This window comes from Rhinopithecus bieti, unplaced genomic scaffold (genome assembly GCF_001698545.2).
Source record: "Rhinopithecus bieti isolate Rb0 unplaced genomic scaffold, ASM169854v2 scaffold_18548, whole genome shotgun sequence".
In the NCBI taxonomy this organism is placed as follows: Eukaryota; Metazoa; Chordata; class Mammalia; order Primates; family Cercopithecidae; genus Rhinopithecus; species Rhinopithecus bieti.
Window position 1 is genome coordinate 1,702,811 of NW_016809526.1, and position 16,646 is coordinate 1,719,456.

General features: G+C 40.9%; 1 long non-coding RNA gene across 1 annotated transcript; it reads left to right on the forward strand.

Annotated features, from left to right (window-relative positions):
• The first annotated feature begins 1,286 nt into the window (after window positions 1-1,286).
• Window positions 1,287-15,146, forward strand: LOC108540532 (uncharacterized). Its single transcript, XR_001888698.1, has 3 exons — window positions 1,287-1,522; window positions 11,919-12,062; window positions 14,763-15,146. It is a non-coding gene; the product is annotated as an uncharacterized LOC108540532 (long non-coding RNA).
• Window positions 15,147-16,646: the final 1,500 nt, after the last annotated feature.

Here is a 16,646-nt window from a genome sequence, read left to right on the forward strand (position 1 = left end):
CCATTGTTCCTGAAAATTTCAGGACGGCTTTCAATGTGTGAAAATGAAGAGGGAAAGTTTAGAGCTTCAGAAAAAATAAAAGAGGTAAATTTAGGACTGGAGGGTGAAGTATTTGCCTTTGTAGCTTTTGTATATTTGAATGATTATAGGGATCTTGCTCAGTAGGCTTGTTTCTCTATGATAAAGTTGTAGATTTTGTGTTTTAAAAGGAAGATAACTCCATTTTATTTGGGGGAGAAGACAGGTGTTATTATAAGAATCCTTGTGATTTACATAACTGGATGTTAGGGACTGCAAAACAGGAAATAAGATAATTACGATATGCTGGTGTTGCATCTCACCTGCGTTTAATCTGATCACTAACTTTAGAACCTAAGCCCTTCCCCTACCAGAAACTATAACTCTACAAAACCGTTGCCAAGGGATGAGAATGATACCATTCAGCGGAACTACGAAAAAGAAAGTCGAACTGGAAAACCAGAAAACAGACGGCTCAACTCTTCTCTAAACTTTTCCAAGAGCAGTGTTTTTGCAGGTATGTATTTCTGATTAATCAAAATATAGATTTGAATCCAGTTAACATGTTTTGAGCACGTCGTCTGTGCCAAGACCTTTGAACACACACACACACACATACAACAACAACAACAACACAGACAAGAAGGCATTATAAGGTTATAGATATTAAGGTAGGATGGATTAAATCCCACAAGTAAGGGGACCCCTCACTCTAAATTCACCTCTAAAGATTTGGAAATTATCTTACCGGTAGAAGATCATCATCCCTTCAAGAACACCAGCTCCTGCTGAGCAGCAACCCCAACCTTGGAAGAAGGACAGCTGTGGCTTGGTTTACCCCACAGTGGTAGCTGTGTATTCAGAGCACAGTTGTGTATTCAGAAGCACTCAAAATAAAAAGAAGCAGAGGCCACCGGCTAAACCACTCATGGCCTCCTCAAACAATGACACTCTGAAAAGCCATGTGCCCCTAGGACTTGCCACATCATTGGCCTGACTTGTGCAACAGCAGGAGGCCAGAGTTAGGAAGACTTCGTTTCTCCTTCCACTTCATCCCTTCAAGCACATAACCTGTGCAGCCTGTTTTCTTCCTGTCCTCTATTAACTATGAGATGAGGTAAAAATATGCCGCAATCATGGGAAACATACAAAACTGGATGCCTGAAATGTGCTTGGCTGTGAAGGGCCACCTATGCCTTCAAGGTGATAAAGATCCAGACTGAATGCAAAAGAATGGTAAAGACAGAGCTGAGAGGGCCACAGTTTTAGTGATAGCCTCAGCTATGGAAAGAGAGAGAAAACAGAAAGACCTGGGAAAGTGCAAGGATGAAGCAATTAAGTTTGAGAGATGTGACGTGAGGTTTAGGAAAGGTGGATTTTAGCCCCAAAAGACTTTTAGCTAGACATGGACTTAATATCTTGAGACGTCATTATTCTCATTAAAGAAAAAATTATCTTCTGATTTCCCAGGGGTTTGGGGGTCCCAGATACATCCACTTAGGAGGTAAGTTCTAAGTTCTCTATGGAACAGCAATTATTATTTTGATATTTTGTTATATTATAATGCATAAACCTGGGACTGGCTACATACTTTGCAGAGTCCAGGAGAAAATGAAAATGAAGGATTGCATGTACAAAATTATTAAGACTCACAGGCTGGTAAAAGCAACACCCTTCTGATCAGGAGGCCCCGCGTGAATGCACCAGTCACCAGGCCATGAAGCCAGCTCTGCATAAACCAGCATCAGAAAAAAAAGAATTTTTTTTTTGCATCTCACCTGCATTTAATCTGATCACTAACTTTTAAAGAATTTTTTTCTGATGCTTGGTAGTCAAATACAGCTGATTGTATCAGAGTGCAAGCAACACAGGGAAGACTAAGGATAAGCCCCACAAGGGCAGGTATTTTTGTTGTTGGATTCACTATTCTACAGGAATACAAGTTGCCCAGTTAAATGTGAATTTCAGATAAACAGCAAAAGAGGATATTGAGGAGTAAAACAAAACAAAACAAAAATTTCTTGCTTCGGGATAGATCATTATTTCCATAACCATTTTCAAGGATGCATACATAAATATGTAATATTATTAAACACTTTTGGAGACAAAATCTACTTAATTTATAGATAATGTATCATGTATAATATGTACATGTATGGTACATGATAAATGTACCATAGAGAGAGAACTGCTATATCACAAACACTCTGGGACAGCTGTTTGCATTCAATTGTGCTTTCAATTTTTTATCTGTTTATGCTCCCAAACAACTGATTATTTCATTAAATTGATTTTATTTCTTCAAAGATTTTGCACCTTCAATCTAAAAGACTAAAAGCTTAATTGTTGAAGGAAAATTTATCGAACCTAGTGAGAAATTAGATACTTGGGTATACTCTTCTCTATTTTACTTTTTCTCTTTCTGCTTCTGTATATTTTTCCTTGCTTTTTCTTCTTTCCTCTTTCCTTTCCTCCTTCCACCCTGCACAAAGCCATCTGACTTTTACCATCTGTATAGTATAGGTAAACTTTGAGTACTAACTACAGCCAGCACTGGGCATGTAAACATCATGTGATAGGATTAAACTCAGTTATTCAGAATGCTGTCTTTATTTTAACAGAGATATTACAATAGCCTTAAATACTAGCCTACAATTAATATTACTGAGGTGTATTAGTCTGTTCTCACACTGCTATAAAGACAAACCTGTGACTGGATAATTTATAAAGAAAAGAGGTTTAATTAGATCACAGTTCTGCAGGACACACAAGCTTCTGCGTCTGGGTAGACCTCAGGAAACTTACAATCATGCAGAAGGCAAAGGGGAAGTAGTTACATCCTCACATGGCCATTGAGAGAGGGAGCAAAGAGGGAAGTGCTACGCACTTTCAAACAACCAGATCTTGTGAGAACTCACTCACTATCACAAGAACAGCAAGGGGGAAGTCCACCGCCACGATCCAATCACCTCCCACCAGGCTCCTCATCCAACACTGAGATTATAATTCTACATGAGATTTGGATGAGGACCCAGAGCCAAACCATATCATGAGGAAACACTGGCCTTAGCCAGAGTGGGTATAGGAGAGAATATACAAAGGCATATGTATGAATACATAAGCATGTTTTCATGAATGTCAGTTTATCTTAGCTCAATTCTTTGGAGTCAAAGAAAACTCCATACGCTGAATTCCCTGCTGAAAGTGGCCATTGTGGAGGATTCATGACGAATTCAAGTACATGTGAAATTCTAAAGAGTTCTTCAGGACAAGTAAATAAACAGAAGTAAAGATCACCTCCGTTATGTAGGTGAGATTTTCGTTCTGCCCCAGGGTGGCACACAGCAAAGCTGCCCACACAGAGATTTTGCGTGACCCTCTGCAGTTGCTTCTGCGCTGTCTCATTCACAATCCTACCATGGGCCTGCTGGTAAAAAATCATTTATAGAGAGGGACAGTCCCTCCCCACCCCACCACCAAATACTAACTAACTTTGTAAGGCTTCTCCAGCCTGTGGGGTTGCCAGATAAAACACAGGCTGCCCAGTTACACGGGAATTTCAGATAAACAGCAAAAATTTTTAGTATAGATAGCTCCCAAATACTGTATGGAACATATACTAAAAAATTGTTGTTTATCTGAAGTTCAAATTTAACTTGGCATTCTTTTTTTTCTTGCTACATCTGGCACCTCTTGGAGCATGGAATTTAGCAGAACATGCTTTGGGTTTTATCTGAGCTTTACTGAGCTTCTGTTCACACCCTTAGAGCAAATACACCCCAGAGTATAAAGAATATCAAAGATCAGTTGGATCCCACTGGAGGAACTGAAGCAGTCACATTGACCAGCAGAAACGAAAATGGCGTGCCACTGTGTTAGGAGGTTGTGGGTCAGGGGGGCCCTGGGCAGTGGTGTCTTGGGGCCTGTGGACACTGTAGGGAGTTCTATGAAGGCTGTGACCACATAGGTGGTTCTGAGAGGGACGCTGTGTGTGCTGTTTGTCATCTTCTCCAGTTAGAGGAGGCAACAGAGTGCAGCAGAACAGTCTTCGTCATTAGTTTTCACTGGGATGTTTCTGCTTTGGCAAAATACTTGTCAAACATCTCAGTCTGCAAAACGCATGGCTTGGTAGGAGAAGGAGACTTTGGGTCTGCTCCCAAGCCAATGCTGGGGAGAAAACACTCCAAGTAGGGGTGAACACAGGCTCATGAGCAGAAGGTTTTGGCCTCCATGGGAATATCAGGAAACTCAAGGTCCATTATCCTTTTTCCCTCTGGTAGAAGCACATGCCCATTGGCAGAAAAGACTGTGAAGTTTGGAGTAAGCTCATTTTTTTTTTCATATAGTAAAAGGGAGATTTAACTCAATGATTAATTTTATTTATTTAAGAAACACATAGCATTTCTTATCTTCCAGGTGTTGTTCTAAGTGCTTGGCAAGCATCAACTCACTAAATCTTTTAATAAACTGGGAGGTAGGTGTTATCATTGACCCCATTTTACAGAAAAAGAAACTGAGGCACAGAGAGGTTAAATAACTTGCCCAAGTTTACACAGGTAGGAGGTGGCTAAGCCAGGAACCATCCCGGGCAATCTTTTAACTACCTTGCTAGACTTCAAGGAGGGCTTGTTCCCACATTTGAGCAAGCATTCAGCATTTTGTGATGACTATAAGAAGATGAAGATGCATGATGAGGCACATAGCTCCATGCTAGCCCTGGAAGGGTCAAAGATACATGACCTCTGGCTGGCACATCATAGGCACTCTGGAATTACAGTTATTGCTCTTAGGCCAGGAAACTATTGTGCATGCCAGGCCAGTGCAAGCTGCTAGGGACACATAAAAGAAAAAGTCCTTATCTCTGTTGCAGAAGTTGACAGCTATGAATCATATTTTCCTCCCAAACAGGACAATCAAGTAAGAGTGATCCAGTTAGCTGTGGTGAAGCAACTGGCCACATCGTCCCTGAAATGCTCAGAAAAGACCACTAGTGATCTTCTAACTTCTAGCCTTTCTCCAAGCTGATTATCTGTTATCTGTATTTCCTAAAGATGTGCCTGGTGGCTACATTGTATACCCAAATATTTGCTTATGTCGTAGATCCACCAACGTTGGCCAAGTGAAATAATACATCACAGCCTTGTGTATCCCTGGGACTTAAAAAACAAGTATTATTATTAAATGTTGCTGTATTTCCTGACATTTTAATAAAACAGATTTATGAAACAACATACATTAAGATTTGGGGTAAGTGAACCTTTTGCTGATATTTATAAAATCAGAGGATCTCAGGGATGGCCAATACCTCCAAGTTGTTCTGGCTCAGCAGTCCACTGGGGTCTGAATTGTCCTCTATCTCATTGTTGCTAACTTCCAAGAATCCCATTAAGAGCCCAGATGCATATGCAGTGATTGTTTAAGCTAAGTTATAATGCTATATGATGTGCCAGGCACTTATGATTTATGCTATGAATTTCAGCTTCACAGCCTATATTATACCTTATCCAGAAAACTGTGAATGTATTTTAAAAAACCCTATAGATTGTACATTGAAAGTTGATTACATTTTCTTGAAATACATATACTTCCCCAGCTAGAGGTTTGTCATTTAAAAAAAATCTGTTCAAAGAACCAACTTTTGGTTTTATTGATTTTCTCCATTGCTTTTCTATTCTTTAGTTTACTGATTTTCACTCTAATCTTTACGATTCTTTCCCCCTGCTTGTTATAGTTTGGTGTTCTTTTTCCAGCGTCTCAAGGTGGGAGGTTAGGTTTTTAGTTTGAGATCTTTCTTCTTTATTATTATGGGAATGTACAGCTATATATTTTCCTCTAAGCACTGCATTGATTTCATCCCACAAGTTTTGGTGTGTTGTGTTTTCATTTTCATTCATTTTAAAGTACTTTCTAATTTCCCTTATGATTTCTTCTTAAACTCATAGGTTATTTAAGATATGTTGTTTTTGGCCAGGCACGGTGGCTCCAAGCCTGTAATCCCAGCACTTTGGGAGGCCGAGATGGGCGGATCCACGAGGCAGGTAGATCGAACCATCCTGGCTAACCCGGTGAAACCCCATCTCTACTAAAAAAATACAAAATCTAGCCGGACGAGGTGGCAGCCACCTGTAGTCCCAGCTACTTGGGAGGCTGAGGCAGGAGAATGGTGGGAAACCCGGAGGCGAGCTTGCAGTGAGCTGAGAATCCAGCACTGCACTCCAGCCTCTCGGCGATAGAGCCGAGACTCCACTTCAAAAAAAAAAAAAAAAAAAGATATGTTGTTTTATTGTTACACATTTGTGAATCCCCCAAACTTCTTTCTGTTGTTATTGATTCTTACTTTTTTCTCATTATGGTTATAAAAAAGAATTTGCATTAGTTTAATCATTTGTAATTTAATGAAGGCTGTTTTATGGCATCTTATATGGTCAATCCTTAAGAAAGTTCCATGGGCATTTAAAAGAAAATGCCTATCTATTGTCACTGGGTGGAGTTTTCTATAGATGTCTGCTAGGTCTACCTGGACTTGGTTTATATGTTGATCAAGTCTATTTCCTTGTTTGTCTTCTGCCTACTTGTTTCATTCATTATAGAGCATTAGTATGAAAGCTTCAAACTATTATTGTTGAATTGTCTATTTATCCCTGATATGGTTTGGCTGTGTCCCCATCCAAATCTCATCTTGAATCATAGCTCCCATAATTCTCATGTGTTGTGGGAGAAACCCAGTGGGAAATAATTGAATCACGGGGGTGGTTCCCCCATACCGTTTGAGTGGTAGTGAATAAGTCTCATGAGATCTGATGGTTTTATAATGGATTTCCTCTTTCACTTGGCTCTCATTCTGACTCTTACCTGTCCCCATGTAAGATGTGTCTTTGCTCCTCCTTTGCCTTCCATCATGATTGTGAAGCCTGCCAAGCAGCATAGAAACATGAGTCCATTAAATTTTTTTCTTTATAAATTACCCAGTTTCAGGTATGTCTTCGTCAGCAGTGTGAGAACAGACTAATATATCCCCTCAATTCTGTTTGTTTTCACTGCATGGGATTTTGGAGTCCCAGTGGTTAAGTACATTGTTATTAAATTGTTATTTTCTCTAGATGAATTGACCCTTTTGTCATTATAAATATTCCTCTCTATTTCTAGTAACTTTTTGGTTTGTTTTAAAGTCTGTTTTGTTTGATGTTAGTAAAGTTACTACAAGGTTGTTGTTTGCATGGTATATCTTTTTCCATCCCTTTACTTCCAACTTATTTATATCTTTCAATCTCAAAGGTGTCTCTCGTTGACAGCATGCAGTTGGATTTTGTATCTTTATCCAGTCTGATGATCTCAGCCTCTTGATTAGGTTGTTATCCAATCAAATCTAACATTTAATGTTACATTGATAGAGTTGTGTTTATATCAGATAGTTTACTTTTTGTTTTCTGTCTCATCTTCTTTTTGTTCCTCTATTCCTCCATTATTGATTTCTTTTGCATATGTAAATTTCTTTCACTATGTTTTTTACTTTTTTTCTAGTAGTTACTCCAGGGTTTACTATATATGTCTTAACTTATCAGAATCTACTTCAGATCTATACTAACTTAATTCCAGTGAGATATATAAACATTACTCCTATATAGCTCTGTCAACCTCACATCTGGTCTCTTTCACAGGCATATTTGGTTACCTGCTTTTGATCCTGTGTAGATTATACTTTTTCTGTTTCCTTGTCTCACAACTTTTTCTTGATAACTGAACATAATATTTTGTAGTAACTCTGGTTACCAATACTCTCCCTGAGCCTTGTTGTTGTTTGCTTGTTTATTTATTTTGTGACTTGGCTAGACCATTCTAGGGATGTCTATTTCCCCAGTAGTGTGAGGCCCCTGATGTTGCTTCTCAAAGAGTGCAAAGTTAGAAACGTGCAGAGTCAGGTGGGATGAGAGTTGTTTGAGCAGGGCTTTCTTTGACTATTTCTTTCCCTTATCACACTCAGCTGATAGGCTCCACTAATTGCTTGTTGATTGCTCAATTGTTTACAAGAATGCCCTGATATAAACTGTTCCAAGTCTGATCCAATTAAATTTGAGCTCTTTTTCAGGGGTAGGTGTGAAGTCAGTGTTTGAGGTTTGTTCTGACCTCAGAAGGGCTCATCATAGCTATGTCTTATAATTGGTTCTCTCTCACAAACGAACTGGTCTATTTGATTTGCTCCAGACGACCACCAGAGTACTCCAGATGCCCACCAGAGTAAGTGCCAGAGAATAGGCAAGTAAGCAGGGTAAAAGAAAACTTTATTAACTTGCCAATGTGAAAGAGGGGCGAGGTTCACCGGTCTCCGGCGGTGGAGGCCGACCAAGTTGCTCCAGCCTTCTCGGGCGAGGTTCCGCACACCAGCAGGGGCCAACGAAGTTCGCGCGGCCTGCCGGCTGGGAGCGGCTTTTATGTCCTGGGCCGGGAGTGGGCGGGCAGTGGGTGGGACATAGGGGGGGGGGGGGGGGGACATAGGGGGGTCAGGGGCGGGGTGGTAGGCACGGCTAGGTAGGTTTCGATTTTCTTCGTCAGACGTCAGACTGCGCCTGTGCAGTCGACCTGTGCCTTTCCCGGGCTTGGGAAAGTTGACAATGAAGAACCCGGAAATGCGGCATTTTAGTCCTTTTGTTCTTTTGTTCCCTCCCTCCCTCCGTCCAGACACTATTATTTAGCTTGGGTCTCTTGTGAAGCCTCCTCTTAATTGCGTAACTCTAAATCTTCCATTGCTTATGATAGTTTCTTTAGGCTTGAACTTCCCCACACTGTGTTTCAAAGGCAAGTTTTAGAAGGCTTGCCTCTCCCTCTGGGATAAATCTTTGAGCCATGACTCCATAGCTGGGGATAGGAATAGTGGTGACTCCCTGCTTTTAGGAGCAGGGCACCAGGTGAGATGGCAGCCTCTGGTTTTCCCAGCTTATCTCTCCTAACATGGAGACTCTACTCCATATTGGAGCAGAGTCTGCCCTATGAACAAGCTGAATGAGAGCAAATGGGACCCCAGTACTCTCAGTGTGCTATGGCTGATTGAAGTATGGATGGAAGAAGGGATTCCTTGACCCAGCTGTACTCAACTGGAATTTAGACTTTGCAATTCTTAGCTGGGGAGGATGAGAAATGCTGGCAGCCTGCCCCTCCTGGGAAGATACTGCAGCCCTTGATTGAGAACTGAGGGGAGCAGGATCTTGCATTCTTGGCTGCACTCACTTGGGATGGAGTCTCTGTCGTGCTGAGCTAGGAGAAAGGAGGAAGTGGGTTGAGGTTCAAATGCCAGACTCTTGCTGTTCTTGCAGACTTTTAGTAGACAGTCTGGAGCGAATTTTCTGCATTTGCTGTGTGTTCTTAGAGCAATTTCCAGAAACTTCAGATGGTTGTTGTTGCCTTTTATGTTTTCACCAGTTATGTGTGTTTGGTGGAGGAGCAGAGCCATGCGGCAGCTCACATGGCCCATTCTGGGAGTGAGAACATATTCTTCTAGTTTTCTGTACTTTTTTAGGTATGTTTCGTATACACAAAGAATAACTTTCACAATTGTTTAAATGGCCTATAAAAGGGGAGAGGAAAGACTTTACTTTATATTCACAATGTCACTGACCATACATGGGGTTCTGTTTGATTGGTTAGTTGTTTGTTTATACACTACCACCCACATCAGACAGGACTGGAGATGGTTTAAAAACTGGATATGCTATAGCAAGAAAAGCAAAAGATTAATTCAGGAAAACAAGGAAAAGGGAAAGTAAGAAATTCTTAGAGGTATTTCCAATAATGATTATGCATTTTGTTAAAGTGCTTATATTTTCTTGACTACTCACTAATGTAATGAAAAACAAATGTGGTTTTTCAAGGTACCTAGTCTCCTTAAAGGGACACATCATAGCATCTGCTTTTTTGGGCTGCATTTTCCTATAGCAGTTAACCTGTGGGCTCAGCTACTCATTAACATAGGGTTTACAAGCCACTTGTTTTTATGAAACTGTTCCTTCTGTCTTGTGTTAATCTCCAGACTTCTGAAATAACTGCCTATCTTATTCCTCAGATATATTCTACTAAAATTTATTATCACATTGTCTTATAAGAATAAATAACTAGAGTTGAAATGTATATGAGTAATTCATTTTGATTTATTTGGAATAGCTTGTTCACAGCTCTGACTATATAGAGATACCCGATAGATACACTACTAAATTCTCCTTTCGTCTTGTTATTTTGGGCCCAAAGCACCAAATCAATGTCCTTTACTTTTATTTCAAATTGTATTGTCAAATCACAAATATTAAATTCCCACACAATTGTCATTTAATGAAAGATCAGAACTTCAGAACATATAGTTTACTTGATACCAAATAAAGGTGATTGCATTGTCACTGGAATTTAAAGCCTTGGAGCTGCATTATTCAGATTTGGTCACGTCTTTTGTCTACTCTAGACAAAACCCTGACTTTATTCAGGGTGGCAATATGACAAGTTTTCCAGCAATGATTCAGGATTGGTTTAGGCCAATTAGGACAAGATTTCCTCTTTGCCATTCGCAAGGAGTCTTTTCCCCACTCCTTTGCACCTGGAGGTGGCTGTGGCCCTGATCTGGTCATGAGATGTAGAGGGAGTCTGCTGGGTTGGGGAAGGGGGATCTTCCGGGAAACATTTTTCTCTGTTGTAAAAAAGGAATCCTATTTTCTCACATTTCTTTTCCCTTCCTACAATAAATGTACCCATGCAAAGATGTAATATTAAACATGTGGCAGCTATTTTGTAATGTTGAGGGACAAGCCTGAAGATGCAAAACTCATATCCTGAAGATGGGAGAGACAAAAGGAGTCTGTATTCTTAATGACAATTTTTAAGCTCCTACAGAAATCTGGAAGCTTATCTTCAAACTTCCTGTTATGTAAGATAATTAAAGACTACTTTATGGCTTAACTGGTTTTTAGTCAGATATTCTGACTAGTCAGATATTGGAGCTGAAAGTATTTCTAATACAGTGATCCTATGAAGTTGTTAGTTTAAATTAGGTGGATAGCCAAGAATTTTACAATGAAGGCAGAGAATTCTTTTAAACAGCAATTTTAATTAATTCTTTAAACAAGATTAATTAATTTAAATTAATTAAAAGGAATTAATTAAATTAATTATTTATTGAATTATTTAAACAAGAATTTTCACAATTAGAAGCTAACCTTAATGTAGGCTAGTATTTAAAATGACCCTTGAGCGCTCAATTTACTCAGGTATTTGTGTCACTAATAATTTTCAGCCCTTGTATGTAGTAGCTCATTGAAAATCCAAACAGAACAAGTGCTATTGGTTTTGGTTTTTTCCGCCTACCACTTGCATCTGAATAAACATGCCTGGGGCTCTGCAGGAGACCCCTGTCAGATTTTTGAGACATCTACTAGACCCTCCATCATTTGGTGACTGTATTAGTCCATTTTTGCGGGGCTGATAAAGACACACTCGAGACTGGGCAATTTACAAAAGAAAGAGGTTTAATGGACTTACTGTTCCACGTGGCTGGGGAAACCTCACAATCATGGTGGAAGGCAAGGAGGAGCAAGTCATGTCTTACATGGATGGTGGCAGGCAAAAAGAGAACTTGTGCAGGGAAACTCCTGTTTTTAAAGCCATCATATCTCGTGAGACTCATTCACTATCACAAGAAGAGCACAGGAAAGACTCGCCCCCATAATTCAATCACCTCCCACCAGGTCCCTCCCAAAACATTTGGGAATTATGGGAATTACAATTCAGGATGAGATTTCAGTGGGGACACAGCCAAACCATATTAGTGAGTGAACCTCACCAAATATTTATTGCTTTTAGATATCTTGTAAATTCCTGTTCCAAGCTCATGGAGAGAAATGCGTAAGCTCTTTCCTGTCTTGCAGGTTTCCATTGGAAGGAGAAGACTGTCTTTAGCCCACTGCATCCCCTTAATGCTATCCCAAGCCTTCTCTGTGCCAGGGACTGGACATACATTAAATACGAACCTGTGTGTGGACTTCTTTCTTAGGAGCCTTTGCACCAGCACAGTTGAGTCGTTACCCCATTCACTTCTGTCTCTAACTTAACAACCCACCATGGGAGGTTAACTCAATACATCTTTGTTACTATTTATAAAGTAGTGTGTCTGTTCCCCATTTCCTATTCCTAAATGCATTGACTTGCTCTTCTACTTTTTTTTCAAAACATAAGAGTAGAGCTCTTGAGAAGCTGTTGGCTCCTGCATCCCATCAGTCAACACCAAAACCTTACTAAGAAAGATGGTTGTCTATTTTTCATCCTATATGGTAACTTAACTTATTAAACATAATAATATATTATATTGGTATATGATTTAGAGTTTACAGGTGCTACTATAATAAAAATTTTGTCATTTAATGTCCTAGGAATGTTGTGTGTTGGGTATTTTATTCCTCTGTTTAAAACAAGGAAGTTGAGAGCCAGAGAGATGAAGTGACTTACCTAGGGCCACATTGATACAGGAGGGGGGCAGGGAAGTGCTGAGTAGAGAAGAACAGGGTCCCTGGCAAGGGCTCCACCCTTGGCCCTGTGCCCACAGACGTAGGTGAGGAAAGGCACTCCTGTTTTCATGTCCAAATGTTGCATTTTCCAAGACCACTCTGACCTGCCACACTCCCAACATGTGCCTATAAAAACCCTGAGACCCTAGCAGGCACATGCACAAGCAGCTGGACATTAAGAAAAACACAGTGGCAGAACACATCAGTAGATGCTGGCAGGTCATTGGCGGCGAAATGCTGTGGATGCCAAGGGAAATTTGGCCAAGGGCGGTTGGAGGAGAGCCCAGCTGCTGAGCAGCCCGACTCCATGGGAAGACCACCTTCCCACTCCATCCCCCTTCTGGCTCCCCATCCATCTGCTGAGGGCTACTTTCACCACTCAATAAAACCTTGCACTCATTCATCAAGCCCACATGTGACTCGATTTTTTTGGTACCCTAGGGCAAGAACCCCAGGTTACAGAAAGCCCTCCATCCCTGTGATAAAGCAGAGGGTCTCACTGAGCTGATTAACACAAGCTGCCTGTGGATGGCTAAGCTGAAAGAGTACACTGTAATACACACCCACTGAGGCTTCCAGAGCTGTAAACACTCAATCCTAGACACTACCCTGAGGTTGGAGCCCAGGGTCCTCACAACCTGCCTGTCTGCCTGCTCTCCCTAGTGGTTTGCGCCTTGAGGCACCAAAGAAGCCAGCCACATCCCCATCACATGCTCTACAAGGGGGATAAGGGAAAACTCCTGTCCCGTTTCAACACGGCATGACTCGCAAAGAGATGTTAGGTGTGTGTCCTGGTTCTCTTTTACCAGTGTTTGAATAGAGGGTGAAGATGGCAACCCTGAAAGGTAAGTTAGAGAGTGTCTTTCATTTTTATGCATAGTACATTGAAATTCTATGTCTTACTCCCTTTTCCATAAGGGAGAATTAAACATGCCATGTGTCAAGGGAAGTTGAATGAGATCAGGGAGGGGAGTGCTCTGAAGGACCAGAGGCAAATATCAGCTCAGGAGGGGCAAGGTCAGCCCCAGGAAGCAGCATCAAATCCTGGGTCTCCAGAGTGGGTGTGAGATGGCAAAGACGGGCAAGAGGCTGGGAGCCGGGGCATCAGGACAAGGCCTGGAGGCAGAGGCCAGATCACACGAGGCAAAACAGTGTGATCTGGCTCACAATATAAGCTACAAACACAGAAAAGCATCTTGACCTGTTCTGACCAGGTGCTGGTCTGGTGGCACAGGAAAACCGCTCCCCTGGAAGGCTAAACAAACAAAACCACTGCGGGTTGAAGAATGGGGTTTCACAGTTGCTCTAAAATAGCCATCGATCAATGCAAATGTGAACCAGGTCTGACCAGAAATGCTCTGATAGGTGAACATTATTGTAAAATATTATCCTTGAAAAATATACACGAGGATAAATGTCTTCGACCAGAGACAATAGAGTTACGCAAGTTCCGATCATTCAAACTGTATATGGGAAGGAAAGAGGTGCATCCTTTTTCCCGATGAAGACGCTTAGGAAAAGCCAAGCACAGCGGTGGGGTGAGGATAGGCACCATAGGAAAAAAAATGCTTTCTGGCATCATCTTGATTGAAGAAGGCAGTGGAAGTCTTTTAAGACTAAAAATAGACAGCAACTCCCGAAAATCTTTTAGCTCGTAGTTTCATCTGAAAAACAGTCAAATTTTGAGTCCAGTCTAGCTGAAAATGTGCATCCCTTGGCTATGGGGTGGGTGCTGCTTCCATGGATAGAGGTGATTCTGAAGGGGACTAAGCACTTTGGTTTGCCCAAGAGTGAGGATGATTTCCCTCGACACAGGACTTTCAGACTGGGAAAGTATTAGGCAAACCAGCACAAGTTGGCCATCAGGGGCAACCTTTCTCTCACAGTAACACAGTTCTTCTTAGAATAATGCACAGCTGCCAGGGTGCTCCTCTCAGTCTCACCCACGACATCTGCCAGGTCAGGGCCAGGACACCAGACAGGTGGAGCCGGGGATGACCATGGTGTGGGGCATGCGCTGGGACAGGGAGACTCCTCAACAGATGGGCTCAGCGATGGCTTCTGCCCCAGCACATTTTCTGAGGACTTTAGCTGTCTATTTTCAGAGGAAAAATACAAAGGTTAAGTCCTTCATGCATGCAGTAGACCTTTAAGAATTCCACTTCCACCCCACCCTCAAAATTGGCTTTATTTATTTATTTTTACCAGAGAAAGAGAAAGAGACAGTGACAGCGAGACTCGAGCACGCATATCTTGATGGACTCCAAAATGCTCTTCCTAATTCCTTCTCTGTGGCTCATTCTTTGTCTTCTATTTGCATTGGTGTGCCAATTTATTACTGACACTTCAGTGGATGATTTGGAAGGGATTTTTAAAAAAAATATTACATTAATGTCAGTATGACAAACTTTGCCAATTCAAATGTGTACTGTCTTGGAAGTAGCATTGCATAAGGAAAAATTATTTTCTAACAAAAATAGGAATAAAATTCAAAATCATATATTAAAATCTAAAATGAAAATGACAGAACCTGTAGCAACCTCTGCATGATGTGAAGGTGGTTGCAATAAAAATTGTGAGGAAAACTGAAAAGCAGACGGTTTCATTCTCCTTGTGATTCATCGGCCTTGGAGTTTCAGCCTCTGAAAGTTAGAACATGTGTTTGTTTGATGTGAAAAGTATCCAGAGACAAATATCAAATCTCACATAAATTTTTAGTACCTTGGGTAAATTGTAAAATCAAGACTGCTTCATGAAGGCAACAGGACTCTAAATAAACTCTGGAACTAGAGTCAGTCTTTTTATAGTGTGGATACTATGTGTAGGGTAGGTAAGTTATTTTACAGAATAAGAAATCTAGACATGTAGACTCAAATGAATTTAAGGTTTTGCCTAAACTCATACAACTTTTAGGCCACACCTGGGCCAAACCATTTGACCCCAGATCTATGCTTTTCCTGCTATCCCACATGGATATGTATCTGGATGATGTGGAATTTCTCCTGTATTCCTCCCCTTTTCTGATTGTATCTTGTATATTGGTCTAGTTAGGTAAATGCGAATACACATAAAGCCCTGCCCCATCACCTACTATCTGCAATTTTTTTAACTACTCTGAGTAATAGTTGGCTGTTTAAAACATGTGCACATAAATTCGCACCTTGTGGGGATATTGTGAGACTTAATGAGACAACGTGTGTAAAGAATTTGGGGTAGCCTTTGGCACATAGTAATAGTTCAATAAATGGAAGTGTAAGGTAGCAAAACTACATAAAAATAACACTCCATAAGCAAACTTCTGCAAAAATTGTCATTATAATATGTCAAATTGTGGTATGCTTATTTTAAAACTGCCTTTGCAAAAATTATAACTGAGACAATTATTACAGTCAAAGAGATCTGACCTCACTAACCCCATCTTGCTTCTAACTTCCAAACTATCCTTGTTCATTCCTGGATGCAGGTGGAACTCACTTTGGGAGGAACTTAGTTTATAGTCTAACTTTGAAACAAAAATGATAACAGCCCTTTCCCAAAACAAGCCCCCTTCGTGTCTGAGGACTAGACTTCCTTTGTAGTACTAGCCACAAGATTAGAAATGATGGTTTAGGGGTCATGCGGCTGGAGGCTGCAAGATTCTGAACCTCCCCAAATTGCTCCTGGGGATAACATCACTACTGTAAAACCTAAGAGCAGTCCTTGAGATATTTTGTAGACCCTGCACTGGATGGATCAGTTGGCACCACTCAGATGGATAAAGTAGCTCATCTGGTCTTGTGGTCTCCACCAAGGAACTGACTCAGTGCAAGAGGACAACTTTGACTCCTTATAATTTCATCTCCTACCCAACCAATCAGCACTCCCAAATCACTGCCTCCTTACCCACTTACCCACCAAGTTGTCCCTAAAAACTTCAGTCTCTGAGTTTTCAAGGAAACTTATTTGAGTAATAACAAAACTCTGGTCTTCTGCACAGCTGGCTCTGTATGAATTACTCTTTCTCTATTGCAAATCCCCTGTCTTGATAAATCAGTTCTGTCCAGGCAGGTTACAGTTTGCAAAGCAGTTTGAGTCATCAGAACCACCTGTAAG